Genomic DNA, 20858 nt, shown 5'->3' on the forward strand with positions numbered 1-20858 from the left:
AAGGAAGCCTTGGAGCTTAGCTGTCCTCCACAGACAGAACCTATGCATTAGTGCTGATTTGAGACCAATAAAGGAACGAGATAGACTCCGGGAAGCCTTTGGACGTCCTAAAATTTGTCTGAGCCGCCTTTTCCTGGCTTGAGGATGTAGATATGGCAAGGAAAGGGGCCTTGAAAAGCTTCAACTGTTGGAAGGAGGAGTTGGATCTGTTCGGCACAACTTGGATGTGACCTTGTACTGCTTGAGAACTTGGTCAGTGGAGGGGCTGTAGAGGTTTTTGATCTCCAATGTGAGGGAAAGGATGTTTTAAAATGGCCCCCAGGCTTCAGTTCACATAATTTCATCCATTCTTCTTGGTGCTCCCATATCAAGTTCCTGACAGAAGTGTCAATGAGACTGTGGTACATCAGTATTTTCTGCTCACCTCTTTGACTAGGTTGAGCATAAACATATACTTCATGACACAAATTGGAAGCAAAGCGGCACACCAAACATTCCACACATTTAGCCCAAATTGTAATGGCATTGGCCTGCTAGAGCAAGATATTTTCTTGCTGCTTGTCTCCTTTTCTGTGTGGGAGAATGACACCTTAACTTTGAGGAAAATTGCCATAAGCATGATATATTTAGCAAAGGGATTCCTCAAAACAATATTTGGGTGTCTGGTATATGTGGGCAAGAGGCTTTGAGGGGTTGACTCAGAGTATTTTTCAGACATGAGCTTATATGAGGGCCAGTAGATGATGGACTAGTTTAGGGGGAAGAGTTGAGGACAGACAACACCCATAAAGCGTACAAGCCCTCATCTCTGGTGTAGGTTGCTGGTGTCTAGGTACACAGTCCTTCAAGGCAGTCACGAGCACCAAATAGTACCATTTGGTTGGGTGCAGTCATTCATGCACTCCAATACTAGTACCTTAGTTTAATGTTCTTCCCAGTATATGGCCTCATCAAGAGCAGTCGCTTTTGAAGAGGCAAGGGAGATGGTCAGATGGAGTCTCAGCTTTCCATGATGAGGTCATAGGGAGTGTGGCCAAACAAGTCTGCTAGAAATCCTTGGTGATACAAATGCAGGCTCCTGGTGGATTCAGAGCAATGACACGGGCAGAGGCCTCTGGTGTTGGGAACTGTGCCAATACTGCCTTGACCAAGGAAACAGCCAACCCTGAAGGTGCTAGAGTAACCTACCTAGTCTTCAGCGAGGAGTTCAAGGTAGCTAATTTTTATTGTAAAAAGAAATTCTGGCATGCATAACTACTGTATAGTTCAGGTTAAGGAGGATCAGTGCCCTTGTAAGGCCAGAACAAGAGGAAAGGCATTATTTTCTCAGCATGGATAGTCGCTATTTTGTGAGTGTTTCTTTTATCCACCAACATAGGTGGCGTTCCTGTACTTCCCATTGCTGTGGTCTAGATTTTGATCGCCAACAGAGATTTAAACATGGGCGTGGTGCGTCCATGCAGCGTGTGCCGTGAAGGCATGCCATAGTCAAGCTCGTCTGTGCCTGGACGACGGCAGGTCTTTCTGGAAGAGAATTTAAGGTAAGAACAACGTTTTCACTTTCCCAAATTGCTTCCCTCCATTCATTTATAAGAATACTAACTCTTGTAAATGCTCTCCAGGTGACACTGAAGGTTGTTTTGCTTTATCTAATTGTGGATTATCCAGTATTATGGGTGTCTTTCATAGATTCACATGCCTGAATCAGTCCCCGTCGTCGAGAGGGGAGTCCACGGTAAATAGAAAGGTAATGTCCTATAGACATACATAGAGAAAAGTAGGCCTAAGTGCCTTGCCTTAGTAGCCTATCTATGTCCTTTTGTAAAAAGGACCAAACTCTAGAAGGTAGCCAATCAGCTACCACCTCCCTCTAGAACCTTCCTGCCAGGAGCCTCAGTCTCTCAGATTTTCTACCGCACGTTGTGCTAGGGAGTCTCCACCTGAGTTCTCCTCAGGTTTCCAGGATTTATCTCCTTTTCTCTCAGAATTTGGATATTTCGTCTAATAACAACAATGGCTGATCAACAGAAGAGCGGACTTTTCAGAGCCTGTTCATCCTGTGGTAAGAAAAGACTGCACGTCGATGACAAGCATGAAACTTGCCTCTATTGTCTTTATCCTGATCATTCTTCTAAAGAATGTAGAATATGTAGAACTTTTTCTACAAAGACACTTAAAGACAGGGAAGGAAAACTGCTCCTCTGGTTAAACAGACTAAAAAACAGAGATGATGCAGTATCTTCAGAGGACGGAGAAATGGCTTCAGTTTCCTCAAAAATGTCATTGAAAAGGCCTAGGGTTGTTTCCCCTAGCCCTACAGACGTTCCTCCTAAAAAGACTGCCACTAAGTCTACTGAGGTAAAATCTGTCACGTCTGAAAAGGAAGTTCCCACCTTCAGAAAGCCATCTCAGTCATCGACGACGAGTTCGTCGACGCTTTCTTCACGAAAGACAGCCAATGTCTCCACATCGACGACCACAGTCTCAGCGACGATCATATGTCGTATGTCAATCTTCTCTTTTTATTTACTTTGTCTCCAAAGCTCAAGTTTATAAGACAGCCAACACATTTCGTCCAACACAGTGGACTTCTTCAGGGCTAAATACAATGTGATCAGAATATGGTTAATTAGCATTTATCCAAATAATAGGTCATACTTTATGTCTTGGTGAGAGGTCCCAGGCTATACTTCCATCATGTCCTGGGTAGACGTTGTTCATGCAGAAGTCATGGTGCATTGAGATATATAAATCAGAAATCCATGATTCATCTATCGTGAAGGATTCCACATGAATAAATGAAGGGGTTCTACGGCTAGCTGACTTATCTTACCGCGCCACGTTATCTCATTGGGCACGGATTCTTGAGCCGTGTTTGGGTTTTGATCTACACCCATCTTTAAAAAGACTATGGGAAAATATGGTTTAAAAAGGTTTCCCTGATCTGCATCTTCTTATTGAAAAACACACAAAGAGTTCATGAATCTGAGAATGGAAATCTGTTGAATGGAATCGGGATGTAGGAATATTAAAAGACCAATCGTGAAAAGAGTCCCTTACAGCAGTGTCAAAATCTAGTTTTACGTCATCCAAGCTCAAAAAACTTCAGAGTATACTATACTAGGGAACAATTGTACACATTTGGAGGTTTCAGGTGTTGCAATGTGCTTGACGGGTATGTAGAGATGATGGCATTCTTTTCATAAGCTATGCAGGTGCATTACATACTGGCCTGATTTATGCAGAGAATTAGAATCAACATAGGGATAGTTATGAATGCATCAGCACCATATGTAATCCTTGGGATCTGGGAAACAACATACGTTTCTTGTTACCAGAAGCGGTTTGTGTATCAAGGTCTTATAGTGACAGAGGGACATCATAAAAATATGGGGAAGCCTAATTGTCAAACAACAACTTAATGGAACATGGACAGGTGTGTGGTATACGAAAGAGTAGTTTATAAGGTCAGGGGTGTCCCAATAAAGTTGAAGGAATCTGGGGAACTGGGCATGAAGTAATGTTAAACTACTAATACATGGTATGCTTGCCTCAGAACCTCTTTGCAGACTATGAACTATGCAGCAGGGGAAAAACACAAGACTTACTACAAGACCAGTGGAAGCCTGAGAAAAGAAAATGCAAGTGAAACAAAAAGAAGACCAGAGTCCATCCACAAATAGGAAGAAGCAGGCGCACTGTGATGAAAGGAAGAGATACAAATGATTCTCCTCAACTGGATAAATCCAAGGAAAGAAGTAAAGCATGCATATCCGCGTAGAACAGAAGACCGCTGGGAAGAAAATGGAGTGAACACAAAACTGAAATGGGTATGAAACTGTAAAAAAGAAAGTGCATAAACTACAGGGCCCAGCTTACACCCAACGGAAACTCACACAAGTCGGAGTCGCTGAAGGAGGAAAAGGAAGGTGTGGCAACCCATAAGCTGTAATCATACCAGATGACAGCTGTACGTCCAAAGCTTAGGGCTTTTATAGGCTAGTAGCAGAGCACAGCACCAAGGTGCAGCCAAAATCAGGAGGAAATCAACACTGGAATAGCAATTAGACACAGGTCTCTCGCCAAAGGGACCACAATACAAAACTGCAGGCAGAGACCAGAAAAAGTAGGCCAAAAGAGAACCCCATTACCAGGAGCATACCCTCTGAAAGCAAAGGCCAAAACCCTGAGTCCACCATCAAAAAACAAGTCAGCGCCGGCCTAGCTCAGACATTTGTAGCCAATGAGCTCTGTGCAGAGGCGTGGAAAACAAGGGGCATAATGCATATGAGCAGATGACTGAACCCAGCTGACCGGCGACACGCACTATAGCAGGTGGCACAATTTGACAAGAAAATGAAAACAAATGCAGAAACCTTGGAGAACACTGCATATGTGAGAGAAGCTCATGCAATCCACTAAAGCCCTGCAGGCAACTGAGAAGCACAGACTTTTCAAAAGAATCTTTGTCTACATCAGACAAATTACAATTTAACATACTCAGGACCACATGAATCTATGACTTGCAAGCTCTGCATTTATCACTTGCGAGAGTGCCTTCCTGTAGACTCTATGAAGAATAATTTGTATGTCACATAGTGCATCAGACCAGCACTGTCAACAACCTTTTCAGTTAAGGTACACAAATTACCGCCCTCTTAAGTGTTGCAGGATCAGCCAGTCTTGCCAGGATTCATCTGTCACAGAGAAAACCAGACTGCGACATCCCTGCATCTTCTTGGGACACTGTGCACTCCCACCACCTCTCACAATGCTACAGACCATCAAACCAATGGTGTCTGAGATAATGCAGGGAGGTAAGGAAGGGCAAATGGATCAATGAAAACTATTTACTGACCTGTAACAATAGATTTGCTGCATAGACGTATTCTAGATGCGCATACTATATATCCTGCCATCTAGTGGTTGGAGTGCTACAGGTTTTGTTTGAAACCCTTTTTTTTTTTTTTAAATGGGTGTGTGTGAAGCCAGATCCTTTTGGTTTGGGCTACAACCCCCGTTGTGAGACCAATGACTAGTCACAGCCTCAGCTCCATAACAAGGAACAGCCCCATTTCCTTAAACAAACCACCACCTCCAGAAAAAGGTCGACAGTCGGCTCAGCCCATTTGATGCTGAAAGTGACATTCACCACAATTGTCCAAGCACGTCTAAGCAATTTGGCTATACATCAGATATACCTGCTGGTGGAGCATCTCCAAGGTGTGCACAATAACTTTGTTGATCTCAGAAGATCAAACTCACAAATGAGATATAAACTCTCAAAATCTCAACGAATGCTTCCACCATTGGGTAACTCCAACAATAAACCTGTTTTCCACTCACATGAACGGAACATGCCAATGTCAATTGCAATTTCTCTCTTTGAAGTTAGCAGGCTAACTCGATCAGAAATGCTAGTGAACATCAGGCTTTGTCAGTTGAAGAACTCTATATGTAGTTAGTAAAAGAGTTGTGCTGAGCACACACCTTCATTATTTGAGAAACCTTGTATCACCAAATCAACAAGTTCAGTTACCTTACATTCTCCCACAATCACAAGTACTATTGGAAAAATTACTTCACACATTAGCTGTCTGACGGACGATCAAGTACTTTGCCGACCTCCTCAGTCCATTAGGAAAACCACACAACATTGCTTTTGTACATCCACATCTTCTCAATTCAATCTCAGAGGCAGGGCTATGGATGTAAATTCCTAAATGCAACCAGCCATGGCATGCCAATGCCTAAGGCACGCTGGATGAGATACCCAGAGAACATACTGCTGGCAGGAAAGGAGCCACAATGGTGTTCTTGGGAAGTATTCTACTAGCACGGCTGCCTCCATCCATTCACTGGGATTTATTGTGTGGACGTTCTTGTCTGACAAGAAGCTCAAATCAGGCAGAGTGTACTTAAGCTATTGTTACAAACATCTGCCACGGCTTGAAAGCCACTGCATAAGAGATTTGCATACTCCTCCTCGGTCTTTGCACAGCATGTGGTCTTCAGCTACACATGCTGAAAAAAGAATTGTTACTTACAGATGACAATTAGTTTGGAGCCTGTATTGCTGTAGATTCACATGCTCCCGAACCACCTCCCCAGAAGCGAGCCAAGGATAAGACTTATGGACATAGTCAACATTTTTATAGATTATAGCAATAGCATATATTAGAACAATTTACTTCCCCATACATATACATACATTTGAGGGATAAAACAATCTAAAGTGCAGTCTTTGTCCTTGTGTATTTTGAGTTTAATGGGAGGTGCCAAAATTCATCTTGACACCAAAACCTCTTCTGCAAACAAAAATAATTTTTAACTTTCCAAGTCCCACGCTAGATGGCATGAGTATGCACTGCATGTGAATCTATGATACTACAAGTTGCACCATTAACATCACAAGTAACGTTTTCCTTATTTTGTTATTCCTTTAAAGTTACGCCAAAGGAGTCCATGCACATGTCAGGGATAGCACTGTCTCTTTAGGCACTACCTGTGCGGTACCAAGTTGTGTTTTCCATTTCAACAATCTTGTTTTGAAGTTTCACAATCTCAACATGATATTGCAAAACATCCTCTTCCTTTGTTGTTGTGTGCTGAATGTATTTTATCTCTATATCTCGTTTATACATTTTGTTTGTGTTCCGTTTCGCCAGGGAGTGTCCTGTAAATCAAAAGAAAGCAATATCCCTGTCCAGGTTTTCTGAATCATACAGAAAAACATATCATTATTTTACTCTGTTTAAGTCATTCAATAGATTTATCCTGAATCGGATTAACCAATCACAAGAACAGAATTAAAAAAATTAAATCTTACATCAGAACATAGAATTCTTTTACCTGGTTTAAACACATTCATTAGATTTATCCAGAATTCGATCATACAATCAGCACAGAATACGATACATTTAAATGCATCATGAACTTGTCAACTGATTGACCTATGGTTCTCAATTACCAAAGCATATCGAAAAACATTCTAACAAATTGTTTTGCATCCTAGCATTATATTTCATATGCTCAATTCAGATCGGTATTCAACACTTACGTTGTCAAAATACTTTCAGGTCTTTCTTAAATGTGCACAATGACACAAGCTTTTGATCTAACTGGTTTTTACATATTATGATTTTATCGTTTTTAATGCATTCTAATAATGATTTAAATTTTTTAAAGATCATGTACCGTGGCGAGTTTATTGAGGCATGTTACCAATTTGTATTACTTGACACATTTAAGAATTCATTCAATCATTAGTAACAAGTATATTCCAAATGTTTATTAAGTCCATTCGGTGCCACCAAATCCAGTTTTATCTTTTCCCAAATGCTCTTTTAAAAAGTTTTTTATGGTTATCGATGCCTTCTCTGTCTTTACCTATTTATAATACAACAAATCTCAATTGGCTGATGTTATTTATGCCTTTGATCACTGAAGTGGGCCACCACCAACAACTTCTCATTCCTTGTTCTTATGTTGCTTTTATGTTCAATTAATCTTATTTTGATCTTCCGCTCAGTCTTGCTCACATAAATCAAAGCACATGGGCATTTCAACATGTATATCAAGTTTTTGGAGTTACAAGTGGTAGTAGTTTTGATTTTGGTTCCCTTCAGTGGATGTGTGACTTCAATACATTGTATGATGTTATTGCAATTGCTGCAATTATGACATGGCCTTGTCTCTTTGTATTCAGTTTCCAGAATTAGTTTTTTGTCCCTTAATAGTCCTGCAAGGCTTCTGGATTGTTCATATGCAAACAATGGTGGTCTGTTAAATATAGCTTTAAATTCTGGTTCTGTTTGTTACATCATTCAATGTTAGAGTATTTACACTTTCTTTTATGTGGTGGGGTATTCCCGACCCAAACAAGTCTTTGTGTTCTCCTTTTCCTGATGCCTTTTGAATTATGATCTCCGGATATTTCATTTTCCTCAATTTTTTACACATCTTGAATTTCCCTTCTTCATACATTTGAGAGCTGAAGTCTGAGCTGGAGGTGATCCTATTGCTAGGCAATTATTGTGAAAATGGAAGATGCTTCTTTAAAGCTGGTTGGTATGAATTTTTATAAACCAAAAGATTATTTTTGTCAGTGGATTTGGTGTATTGAGATGTTCATTGCATAATGTTATATGTATATCTAGAAAGGTAATCTTTGTTTCACTGATTTCATATGTGAAACCAAACAGGGTATCATTGTTATTCAATTTTTCTATTGATTTTACAAATGTTTCTTTGGTTTCTATCCATATTAGGATATGTAAATGATTCACTTATAAGATTTCAGATGTTTTGTCCAAGCTACATTGTTCTACACACCGTCTTCTTCAAACGTTTTTCAAGTATAGATTGGCGTAGTTTGGTGCTGGGCAACAACACATTGATGCTCCGGTAAGCTGCAGGTAATACTGGTTTTCCTGTTCAAACTAGCTATGGTAATGTGTGAAACGAGTCAATGCTAAAATGAACACGTTCTGACTTTGACATGGTAAATGTCATTAAAAGTGAATTCAGGGAACTGATCAATTTTAATCAAACTTGCTTTCGTAACTGACAGACAGAGCTAACAGCTCATTCTTTACTTTTTGGCCAGGAGCAGCACCCGTATCTCAGGGGGGCCGCAAATTCATTTAAGATGAATGGAAACAAAACTGGACTCCTCTGTTGTTCTTCTAACAAAATTCTGGTATCCTTATCACCTAACTTCTGTCCGGTACTCATGGAAAACGCACTGGGCAACCCTGCAGCGGTACGAAATTTAGGTGTGATCATTGTTCAAGGTCTGTTCCTGGAAAATCAAGTGAACTGACTTACCAGGACATGTTTCGCACTGATCCGGGCCCTTAGGAAGCTATATCCTCTGCTTTATCTGCCAGGCAGATCATTGATTTCCAGAGGGGTAATACTGAGTAGGCTGGACTACTGCAACACCCTGTTGTTAGAAGCCCCTAACTACCTATTAAAAAGCTAGAACGCATCCAGACAATCACTGCTAAGCTATCACTGAATAGACCTCGATATTCATCTGCTACAGAGGCCTTGAAGGAGCTTCAGTGGCTGCCTATAAAGCACAGAATAACATTTAAATATCTCTGTATTTTCTATAAGGCACTACAAAACAAGCATTTACAATGCAATGGTTTCGCCTTTGGAAAAGTTAGAGCTTTTGGCATTGTAAATGACAAAATTTGTATTTATGTGTTGGTTTTGAAAACAGATAAATAAATGGCATTGTCATTTACATTGCCATTAGCTTAATCTCTGCAGTCACTCAACAGTCCCTAGCACTCCCTAGTCACTCTGCACTCCCTAGCACTCCCTAGTCACTCTGCACTCCCTAGCACTCCCTAGCCCTCCCTAGTCACTCTGCACTCCCTAGCACTCTGCACTCCCTAGCACTCCCTAGTCACTCTGCACTCCCTAGTCACTCTGCACTCCCTAGTCACTCTGCACTCCCTCGCACTCACTCGCACTCCCTAGCACTCTGCACTCCCTAGCACTCTGCACTCCCTTGCACTCTGCACTCCCTAGTCACTCTGCACTCCCTAGCCACTCTGCACTCCCTAGCACTCCCTAGCATTCTGCAGTCACTCTGAACTCCCTAGCACTCCCTAGCATTCTGCAGTCACTCTGCACTCCCTAGCACTCCCTAGCACTCCCTAGCAGTCACTCTGCAGTCCCTAGCACTCCTTAGCACTCTGCACTCCCTAGCACTCTGCAGTCACTCTCCACTCCCTAGCACTCCCTAGTCACTCTCCACTCCCTAGCACTCACTAGTCACTCTGCACTCACTAGCACTGCCTACTCACTCTGCACTCCCTAGTCACTCTGCACTCCCTAGTCACTCTGCACTCAATAGCACTCCCTAGCCACTCTGCACTCCCTAGCACTCCCTAGTCACTCTGCACTCCCTAGCACTCTGCAGTCACTCTGCACTCTCTAGCACTCCCTAGTCACTCTGCACTCCCTAGCACTCTGCAGTCACTCTGCACTCCCTAGCACTCTGCAGTCACTCTGCACTCCCTAGCACACCCTAGCACTTTGCAGTCACTCTGCAGTCACTCTGCAGTCCCTAGCACTCCCTAGTCACTCTGCACTCCCTAGCACTCTGCACTCCCTAGCACTCCCCAGTCACTCTGCACTCCCTAGCACTCTGAACTCCCTAGCACTCCCTAGTCACTCTGCACTCCACAGTCACTCTACACTCCCTAGCACTCCCTAGCACTCTGCAGTCACTCTGCACTCCCTAGCACTCCCTAGTCACGCTGAACCACAACACACATCAAACTCTCCAAAGCACAACAACTATACACTAGTCCTTACATACACCCACACACACTGGACCGCTAAAACTCACACACCAGCCACACACGCCGAACCACATGCATCAAGACAAACTCACAGCGTCCATAAACTCCAAACCACGCACATATGTATAGACACCAAACTACAAAAGACATACACACATGAATCTACACAAAAGGCACACAGGGGTAAGCACACTAATGCTCACACAGGCGCGCATGCCGATAAACACACATACCTAGACCCAGACAAGGTGTACAGATAAAGGCCCCCGCACCACATTTGCATTCACCCATCATGGTCTGCCTACAGTTGACAGGTTGTGTGATCTTGGCCATATGACCGCATTCCAGTGTGTGACCCCCGTTGTTCATAGCTTGGTTGTGTATGTTTTAGTATTAAATACATATAGGCCTGTCTGCAGAAGTTTACCGGAACTGTGGTACACTGATAGAAAACCTCCTTTTTGCCCACAGAGAGGCGGCGTCAAGGGCCCTTTGTCACCGAAAGTTCTCACTAAACCCGAGTCAGAAGATGCCCGCGAGGTAGCGCTTATTGTAACAACTGTATTACATAATGCACTGTGAGCCCATTGTATTGGTTACATCATTTTGCCTCCCCTCCCGATGAAAAAGCTATCCTGCTGTAATAAATTTTAAGGAGTAGGAACCGATTTTCATTGACTCTAGAGCTGGGTGGGTGAAGGGGAATTAGGTGGTATGGTCGAATAGATGTTCATCCTCCAAAGGTCGATAACATTTGAAATTTGTGCTTTTTGCAGTTTTTTATACAATTACAGGATGTTTAGCGTCCCCACCGAGACTTGAACCTGGTTCCCCAACTTTGAGGTCGGCGGTCCTCTGCGGTGTAATAGTGCCCCAGGAGGAGGGTAGAGAAGGTGACTACGGCCACCCAAAAGAGGCTGCAGCGGTTCAACCGTGGAGCTCGGGTGCAAAAGACTTTGATTCCTGGAGGCTACGTTTGGGGAGCCTGCCCCTCCTCTTAACAGTTACTTCATGATCTGCAGGAACGCGTGTGTGGGTTAGTTCTAGGTCCCCCTAAGAGAGCGCGGTGAGGCAATGGAGTTCTACGTGTACTCAGCGGATCGCCTGTTCCAATCTCGGTAGGTTAATCCGCCGACTGCAGAGCTCTGTGCGAGCCGGTTCGTTTAAAGGTTCCAATTCTAGTAAAATTGTAGGGTGGGTTAATGCGCCGACCTTGGAGCTCTGTGTATGCCCGGGAAACTGCAATATCGAAGCCCGACAGGGTGGCGGTAGGTGTATAGCTAAATGTACCCTCACAAGTTGGAGGCGGGGCCGGGTCACCTGTAATTCCAAAAGAGCACTTCAAGCCACCCACATAGCTCCGCGGGGACCCGCTGCAGCGCCCAGCGAGCTGCCCCCGTGCCCCATTGTGAGCTGCGCATTTCACTTTCATTTCAATCGTTGTTACTATCAGTGGGTCATAGAGGTACGGCCACCATCTTTTCAGATATACATTTTTTTCTGTGCTGACAGAAGGAGAAACTAGCAACTCTACCTGCATGGCACACTGCTAGGCTGCGTGATGGTAGTGTGGGGGAGGGGCGAGAGGCGAGAAGCTCGGGGGTAACATGACGCAGCGAGGTTTCATGGAACGGGCAGAGTGCAGGGAACACTCACCACAGACCAGCAGAATAAACTAGGCACCGCAAGGACAATATTTGTGAACAAAAGATTAAACAAGTAAGTATTGTAGATGCATTGTTTCTAAACCGAGGCATAACTATTTACTTTAAAAAATTTGGCGAGGTCACTATCGGCCTCAGTGGGATTAAACAATGAGCTATCGGCATTCAAACTGATTATCTACAGGTCATGTTGCACATCCGTCTTGTTGAGGCGTGGGAAATGTTCTTGGTGACAGTTACCCTCGAGCTATATAAACTTTTGAAATGGGTATCCTTGTGGGCAGTAGCATACCATTGATTGACTTCATACACAAATATATCAGCTTAAAGCACTATGTTTTGCGGTTATGACTGACATTCGGTGTTCTTTAAAATGCATCACTGAACGCCAAGATATTTTTAAAGCTCTCTCCTATCCGAAATTAATCCATAAAAGAAAATGAGTGACTGTCACATTTTAGACATACGAATGGTTGCCATACTAAAACTAAAACAAAACTACCGTTTTTCATATAGACTGTGTGGAGTAAACCTCTTGGATTTTTATTTATTTTATTTTATGCGTTTTTATATAGCGCAGACTTTACCCAAAGGTGTCAGAGCGCTTCACAATAGGAACAGAACTGATGCATGAGAAGAACACTACAAGTGAACAAATTACAAAAGCAAACGTTAAGTTACATGAGGCAAAAATGACAATTGTGGGCAAACAAAATACAAGAGGTAGCAAACGGTGCGGTCCACTGGGTGTGCCTGGTGGGGTTAAGGGACAGACACTCTGAGGCCAAGGGGGGCTATAGGTTCTGGTTTCATTTACAATCTGAGAGGCCAGTAATGGCTTAATTCACCCACATGGTATGGGGCCATTTGTGGCACAAAACGTTTATCTCCCCGTCTTCCTCCATGTTCATTGTAAACTGTGTAGTCAGGCTCGCGGAGGGCGAGAGTGAGCGTGTGCCGAGGTTGATGCCCCTATTGCAAGGCAGCTTGACTGACCCCGCCCCGGGTGGTTGTATTCGGGAGTGTGATTTTCATGTCAGCTACTGCGGTACTGAGTGGGCTCAATTACGACATAGCAGTAATTGTAATTTTTGACATAATGTTGGTAATTATGTAATGTTTCCGAGATTCTGCAGCATGACTAAACATAGTCGGTCCCATTCCGAGCGTTGACTCACCCAGGGCTTTCGGTCTAGTTGTTCGTATTCCTAACGTAAGTCTTAGAGATAAATGAGGGATTTGTAAGAGCGTGCCTCGTTGGTGTGTGGGTACGGCACACTGCGTTTCGCTAGTAGCGGGCAGAACGGAACCACTTTGTGTTATGAAAACAGCTGTTTAATCAGTGGATAAAAATATAGAACCTGATGATAACATCTGTAGAGTACAAGGCTAGGACTGCGGAAATGTCTGGAGTGTTCTGTGGAACTTTCATATGGCTCGTGAGACAAGAGGAAAAGAAACCTGATTAGCGAGAGGGATGAGAGGACGAGACAGGAAAAGCATTGGCCGTGTGGTCGGGCCGTGCAATGAAATAATAAAAACAAGGTAGATAGTGGGAAGGGACGTGAGCCAGTGCTTTAAAAGTAATACAAAAGTGCAGGGATACTCGACATCTCATAGCACCTGAGAAGTACCCGTACTCTTTCACTAAAAGCATTGCACCCTTTCTGAGAAGTGCTGATACTCAACCTTTAAATTTAATGTGCAGGCGAGCGAGCGCACAGCCCCCCAGCGCTTCCTCTCTTCAGCCGGTGTCAATACCGGGTGCGGGGTGGAAGGCGATCTCCCCCAGCTTCTGGCACGGCCCCCGTCGCAGCTCCCACTGGCCTCCGCTGACGTCGAGGGTTCCCCCGGAGTCAGCCACTCACAGCGCGGCTCCCGGGGCAGATCCTGATGACGCGGCGAGGCTCCAACCAACGGCGGCGCAGCTCACAGGGACAGGCCCACTGCAGCGGCCAATCAGAGCGCGCCTCTGCCGACGAGCCTCCGAAAAGCCACCAATGCGGTCGCAGCCCCTTCGTGCCTCGGCCAAGGTGCCGAGCAGCTGCCGGTTGACCCCCGGGATACCACTATTTGTGAGGACACGGGGGGGGGGGGCGGGAGAGGACGAGGGGAGCGGGCGGGAGAGGACGAGGGGGGCGGGAAAGGACACGGACGTCGGGAGGGAGGCGGGAAACGTGGGGACGGCGAGAGGAGGGACACAAGGCAGGACAGCAGCAAGCACGGCCCGGCCGGACCAGACTCGGGGGCGTTCCCGGCGTCGCGTGACGTCGCCAAAGCCAAAGAATCTCGGGAACGCCCCCGTGTCTGGTCCGGCATTGATGGACAGGCCCCTCGTCCAATGGCTAGGCTCCATTTATGGAGCGAGCCAATGGGACGGGGGGCGTGTTCCATAGTGCCTTACTGTACTCAATAGATTTCTCTGGAGGAGGAGCCTAACGGCTCCGCCCCCCAGCGAAACCTAAAAAGGACTAACACCCCTCCAAAATAAACAAAAAAAATATACTCCTGGCAGAAACCTCCGATCTACTACAGGCAACTATGTCCATGAAATCAGATTTCAAAAAGTCAGACAAGGAGGACGTACCTTTATTGTCAATGCAGACCGGATATGGAATAAACTATCAGCTCCCTTACGATCTCATTCTGACCTACTAAAATATAGGAAGTCACTGAAAAGCTGGTTATTTCCTCTGTAGCAACTCGCTTTTCACTTTTCTGCTGTCTCCTTACATAGTGGTTTTAGCGTTAGGATATAATTTTTGGTCACAATGGGCTCTATAAATAACCTTTACAATTACAATTAATGCATTTTCTATGGCAGTAAACTAAAGTTATAAGGGATCGATGTATTTAAAGACTTGACGTCCATCGTGCAAAGTATTGCTCCGGTGAGACCTTCTGTTACTAGTTTCGGTATTTTTATTAGAAAATCTGTTGCATCTCTGAGGTAAGATTGGCTAGATTGTATACTTTGCTGCAGTTGGTGATCCACAAATGTTCCCTTTAGGTTAGTGGACTGATCCTATGGATGACAGAATTGGTCTAAATGAAGGGGTGCTGATATTTTTAGAACCATAGGTAACATGAATGTTGGTGTTCCTGTATAAGATACTTTTTCAGAAATGGGTCCGCCTTCTTCTGACCTTTACAAATTATTATTTTTTAAATATTTGTGAACTCTTCAGTGGGATCTGTTTCCGTTTTCATATAAGTTTCACCATACTGAATATGCGTTTTAAAACGTTTTGTGTACAGAATTCCTTTTTTTTTTTAAATTATTGAGAGTACAAGCAGTAAAAATAAATATTTAATTAGATAAATCATAACCAATTCATAGTGTTCAATGAAATCATTGAACTGAAAACAATCAGCATGTGTAAAATAACCAACAATCTCTAGTCTACCACTATGTAATCTCTCAAATTCCCCAAAATACTATGGAATTTCACCATAGATCTTCTATGTGGCATTCCATTTCATATACCTCCATTAACTCTTTCCACCTTTTCTCATATTTTGGCAGAAAAGCAGATTTCCAATTCCTTTCAAAATTTTATCTAGCAATAGAAAGGGCATAAAAGACCCAGTCAGTAGTCCCTATACCCAAAAGCATAATTTTTGGAGTAATTATCCCTAAAGAAGGTTGTACAAGAAATATTTACCACTGTACCAAGGACCAACATGATCTAAGTTTTGGATATGTACCTAACATGTAACATTATCAGCCGCTCCACCTGCGCAACGTGGGCAGCTGTGCGGTCTCTTGCACTATTTGCTCAGTTTGGTAGGGCTGATATAAAAATCAAACCGTGTACAGTAAATCTGACCTCTCGATCTAATAGGAGTAATAATCTTGCAGAATCGCGCAAGAATATGGGTGAGTTCTGGCTCCGTGACTTCCTCACCTATGCAATGAGTCCATTTAACAGCCTGTATTATCAAGTCATTAGTAAGAGAATTGATAAGAGAACTATACTTTTCCGAAACACTAGATAGATGTTTGTCCAAGACAATACCTTAATAGTTACTGATAATCCTAGCGTATCCATTCTAGCTCTCATGACCTATACTCAGGAGTCTCCGGATACAAACTGAACAGGGGTAAATCGGAAGTCAAATCTCTTAACATCCATGGCACAAACAAAAGACCTTCTTGGATTGAAACACACCATCAACCAGAACAGAAAAAATTACCCTTCCTAAAAAACAAGACTTACTAGAAAGTCGGTTGCCCAAATTCATCACTTGGTGGGGTCGAAAAGAAACTATAAAAATGATGATCACCCCAATAATCAATTACCTAATTAGCATGCTTCCCTTACTGCTTTCAGACGACTTCCACCATAAACTAGATAAGTTAATTACACATTTCGTATGGCACGACAAAAAGCAAAAATCTTGTTAAAAAAATTACGCCTGCCCCACACATTTGATAGTGTCAACCTCACAAACTTTCAAAATTATCAGACAGCTTTTCTAGCCAAACAAGGTACTTACTGGTTCCAGACCCCTGATAACTATAACCCCAGCCCCCCACCCTGGCTGGAGGTTGAAAGAGCCATCGCAGGAAAATTAGACCCTGCCCACAATCAACTGTAAACTCCTAACCAACTATACATACATAATAAAAAATACCAGGCATGCTATTTTGAAAACTGATAAATAGCTACCTTCACAAAGGAAATTCTCAAAGCTAGCCTCTCTCCAACACAACCAGAACATCACATATGCAGGACAGACCCTCTATTGCCAATCATGGATCACCCATGGTATTTGTTCTCCCCAACAACTAAGCTCAAGGAACTTTCCCCTAACTTTCTCGAACCTACAATCACAATATCACTTAGAGTCAAGAATTTTCCAACTTCCTCAAACTGAAAACGGCCATAACCACATATATACAACACTATAATAATCAGTCCCTTCCATCCCTCATCAACAAATTTAACAGTCTCGGACACCAAGTGTCCAAACTATACAAACTACTACAGCCTAAACTATCCAAAGCTAATACAAGAATATAAGAATACTGGGACACTCACTGCTCAATTCCCACAGCTAAGACTGAATGGGATGCCATTTGGAAATCCGTCGTCTCCCATAAAATCTCACCGGTATTTTAACAAACTAAATTTTGGTTGTTTCACAAAACCTACTGGACTCCTGCCGCCTACACTCCCTAAACATTCTAGAGAGCCTTGTCTGCTGGAATTGCAATAAGGAAAAGGAAGACTTCGCCCACCAACTTTTTAACTGCACATCAGTTAGCCTCTTTTGGGACACTGTTCTGTCCTTTATCTCAAAATTATTTAAAATAAACTCTAAAAGAGACTTCTCCTTTTGCTTTAAAGGCTTCCTAGATATGAACATCAAATGCCTTGCTGATCGTTTTCTACTTAATCTCCTGCTGTCTGTGGCAGTAAAAATGATTACGTCAAATTGGAAGACCACACAAAAACCCTCTTTTCAATCCCATGTCAAATGGGTGTCACATATCAGAGACGTTGATAATGTTGCCCTGCAACATTCTCATTGGAAACAAAATCACACACCCATATGGAATCCTTAGACAACTATTTTGCCAACCACAAACCCCCATAGGCAGTGGGCGGAGTGGCGAATACGGACTACTCGGACATTAAAAATATGCTGCTGGCCATGGAAAAAGTCCTACAGGACAGCATGGCGTTGATCGGCTCCAAAATAGACTCACTCACCTACCAGATGGACCGCATGGCGGAGCGCGTCGACAAACACACGGAGCGCATGGACATGTCCAAACGACGCCTAACAGAGGTCGAGAAGGTGCAAACGGAACTGGATACAGACCACAAGAAACTTGGGAAACTCATGCAAACTCTTCAAGAGAAGACGGAAGATTTGGAGGCGCGGTCGAGACGCTCTAATATACGCATCACGGGCATTCCAGAGACGACACAAATCGGCGTTATGGAAAAATTTGTGGAACAGCTCCTCGTCACCTTGCTGGGAGAGTCAACTTTTTCACCAATGTACATAGTGGAGCGCGCGATTCGCTCTCTTGGCCCGCGGCCTCGCCCGGGGGCCCCGCCGCGTCCCATAATCGCCAAGCTCCTCAATTATAGAGATAGAAACGCTGCTCTCCGGGCCGCTATAGACAAGAAGACATTGCAGTTCGAAGGCTCCGAAATCTCCCTATATCCTGACTTCACGGCGAGAGTGCAAGAGGCACGTAAGCACTTTGCCCCCATAAAAAAGACAGCTCCACGATCTTGGACTGGATTATGCCATGCTATATCCGGCAAAACTACGAGTTAACCGGCAGGGACACTCCCATTCCTTTACAGACCCAAAAGCACTCCAGCAGGCACTGAAAGGATGGTCCAAGACACGTCGCTCTGACTCTGATGGCCAGGTGGACTGCGAGGATCAAAGAAGTCAGCTCGACGAGCAAGAATAGGGCGGCAACGCAACGGCCATGCGGGGAAGCTAATCTCTGCAAGATTGCAATAGACTGGGCCAAATCAGATGGGACCATTACATTGGACTGCCGTCATGCTCTACGAGCCGAGAGTCAGCGGGGCACCACTGAAGAAGCCTCGATTCCTCGATCGCCCTACTTATTGGTGAGACTCAAATGAATTGTAAGTCTGGTGGCGGGGGGCCCAGGTGGGCTGTTATTTCCTAGTATGCCTGGACGGGTGCTGGGGCCCCGCGGATGGCGAGAGACAGTAACTGGGCGGTACCATTTGGGCACGACTGATATTCTTGATACTCAATGTTGGTAAATACACGCAAGCTGATGTAATTGCAGGGTGCGGCGGGGATTCGGAGCGGGGTCGTTGGCAGAGACTTAAATCAACACAATCGAGGGCTGCCTGGCAACCTCGGCCCCTGCGCGCAATGCACCTTGAAGGCCCCAAAGGGGATTTCACAGTTGGGGATTCAGTTGGGAACGAGGGGGGAGGGGGACACTCATGCGAGGCCGTGTTGGGGTTGGTCTGCTGTGGGAGGGGGGATGTGGGGCTTTTGGGGTGGGAAAGTTTATGGTGCAACGGGGGGCATGGTATCTGACTCAAGACATACTGCGGACACTGGGCTCAAAACTGACAACCACTCTCAATATACACCTGCCATATCTTAATGGCTGACAGGGCCAATGTAAGCAACGAGGCACGCACACCTAAACTAAGAGCTCTCACTTGGAATATGCGAGGCCTGAATGACCATCGTAAGGTTAGGAATGTCATTAGCTATTTGCGGTGGTAAATAAAGTGAGCAACCCAGTAAACCTTTGGGGGCTTGGGTAAAGACGTAATAGAATGGGTAAGGTTGCCTCCAAAGGAGTTTGTTATCTTAATTAATTTGAGTTAATTATGACACTGAGTTGAATACAGGAAACTGAATTGTCCTGAGTGAAATGAATTCAAGTAGATTAAAAAACATTCATAGACTTATAACTAATTAGACACAACAAGACTTAACATTGAGACAAAAACAAATAGACGTGTGTATAGGCAAAAGAATGAATTTTATCAAAATTTGGTCATAAAGGGAAATATACAATGCAGAAAGAAATATGCACAACAGGAATACAGGATCAATGTCTGAACACAAATCAAAAATCTCTGTAAAGCCTGTCAGCCGCCTATCCAAAAATAAAGATTTAGCCGAGTTTTCTTTTGGATAAAGCTGGGAGTCGACGTTTCGGTCTTTATGGACAAATCTTCAAGACCATCATCAGGACAGTAGATAGTTAATATTGTAAATCCCTTAGGTTGATAACTTTAGCTCCGTATGATGGAGGAAGCTGATGTGTAAGGCAGAGGCAGCGGTAGATCTATTCGGTCACAAAGGAAATCGTAAATGGGGCTTTATATCTTGATTTGTCGGACCTCACCTTCTAGACGCGCCAGGAAGAACAATTAGGGCTTTCTTCTTCGTGTGTCACTCCTCACAGATTTGTCAAGGGGATCACAATGATCGTCAGGGATGTACGATCTGTTCAAGTCTTCAAAGTGCAAAAGGAAAAATCCGCCGCTTGCAGAGAGACGGCGGATTTTTCCTTTTGCACTTTGAAGACTTGAACAGATCGTACATCCCTGACGATCATTGTGATCCCCTTGACAAATCTGTGAGGAGTGACACACGAAGAAGAAAGCCCTAATTGTTCTTCCTGGCGCGTCTAGAAGGTGAGGTCCGACAAATCAAGATATAAAGCCCCATTTACGATTTCCTTTGTGACCGAATAGATCTACCGCTGCCTCTGCCTTACACATCAGCTTCCTCCATCATACGGAGCTAAAGTTATCAACCTAAGGGATTTACAATATTAACTATCTACTGTCCTGATGATGGTCTTGAAGATTTGTCCATAAAGACCGAAACGTCGACTCCCAGCTTTATCCAAAAGAAAACTCGGCTAAATCTTTATTTTTGGATAGGCGGCTGACAGGCTTTACAGAGATTTTTGATTTGTGTTCAGACATTGATCCTGTATTCCTGTTGTGCATATTTCTTTCTGCATTGTATATTTCCCTTTATGACCCAATTTTGATAAAATTCATTCTTTTGCCTATGCACACGTCTATTTGTTTTTGTCTCAATGTTAAGTCTTGTTGTGTCTAATTAGTTATAAGTCTATGAATGTTTTTTAATCTACTTGAATTCATTTCACTCAGGACAATTCAGTTTCCTGTATTCAACTCAGTTTCATAATTAACTCAAATTAATTAAGATAACAAACTCCTTTGGAGGCAACCTTACCCATTCTATTAGCTATTTGCAGCGCCTCCACATAGACATCGCTTTGTTACAGGAGACCCACCTCCCCATGACCAGCAGTATGTTGCGCTGCAGGGGGCTGGAGGATAACATTGCGGCGGCA

At 43.8% G+C, this 20858-nt stretch overlaps 1 protein-coding gene across 1 annotated transcript in view; it reads right to left on the minus strand.

The window, feature by feature from the left end:
- LOC147715132 (NEDD4-binding protein 1-like) overlaps window positions 1–20858 on the minus strand; it is a 411610-nt gene that overhangs the window by 2059 nt on the left and 388693 nt on the right. The gene's annotated exons all lie outside the window — the stretch shown is intronic.

The sequence above is a fragment of the Lissotriton vulgaris genome, chromosome 5, assembly GCF_964263255.1.
Source record: "Lissotriton vulgaris chromosome 5, aLisVul1.2, whole genome shotgun sequence".
NCBI classification, from domain to species: domain Eukaryota; kingdom Metazoa; phylum Chordata; class Amphibia; order Caudata; family Salamandridae; genus Lissotriton; species Lissotriton vulgaris.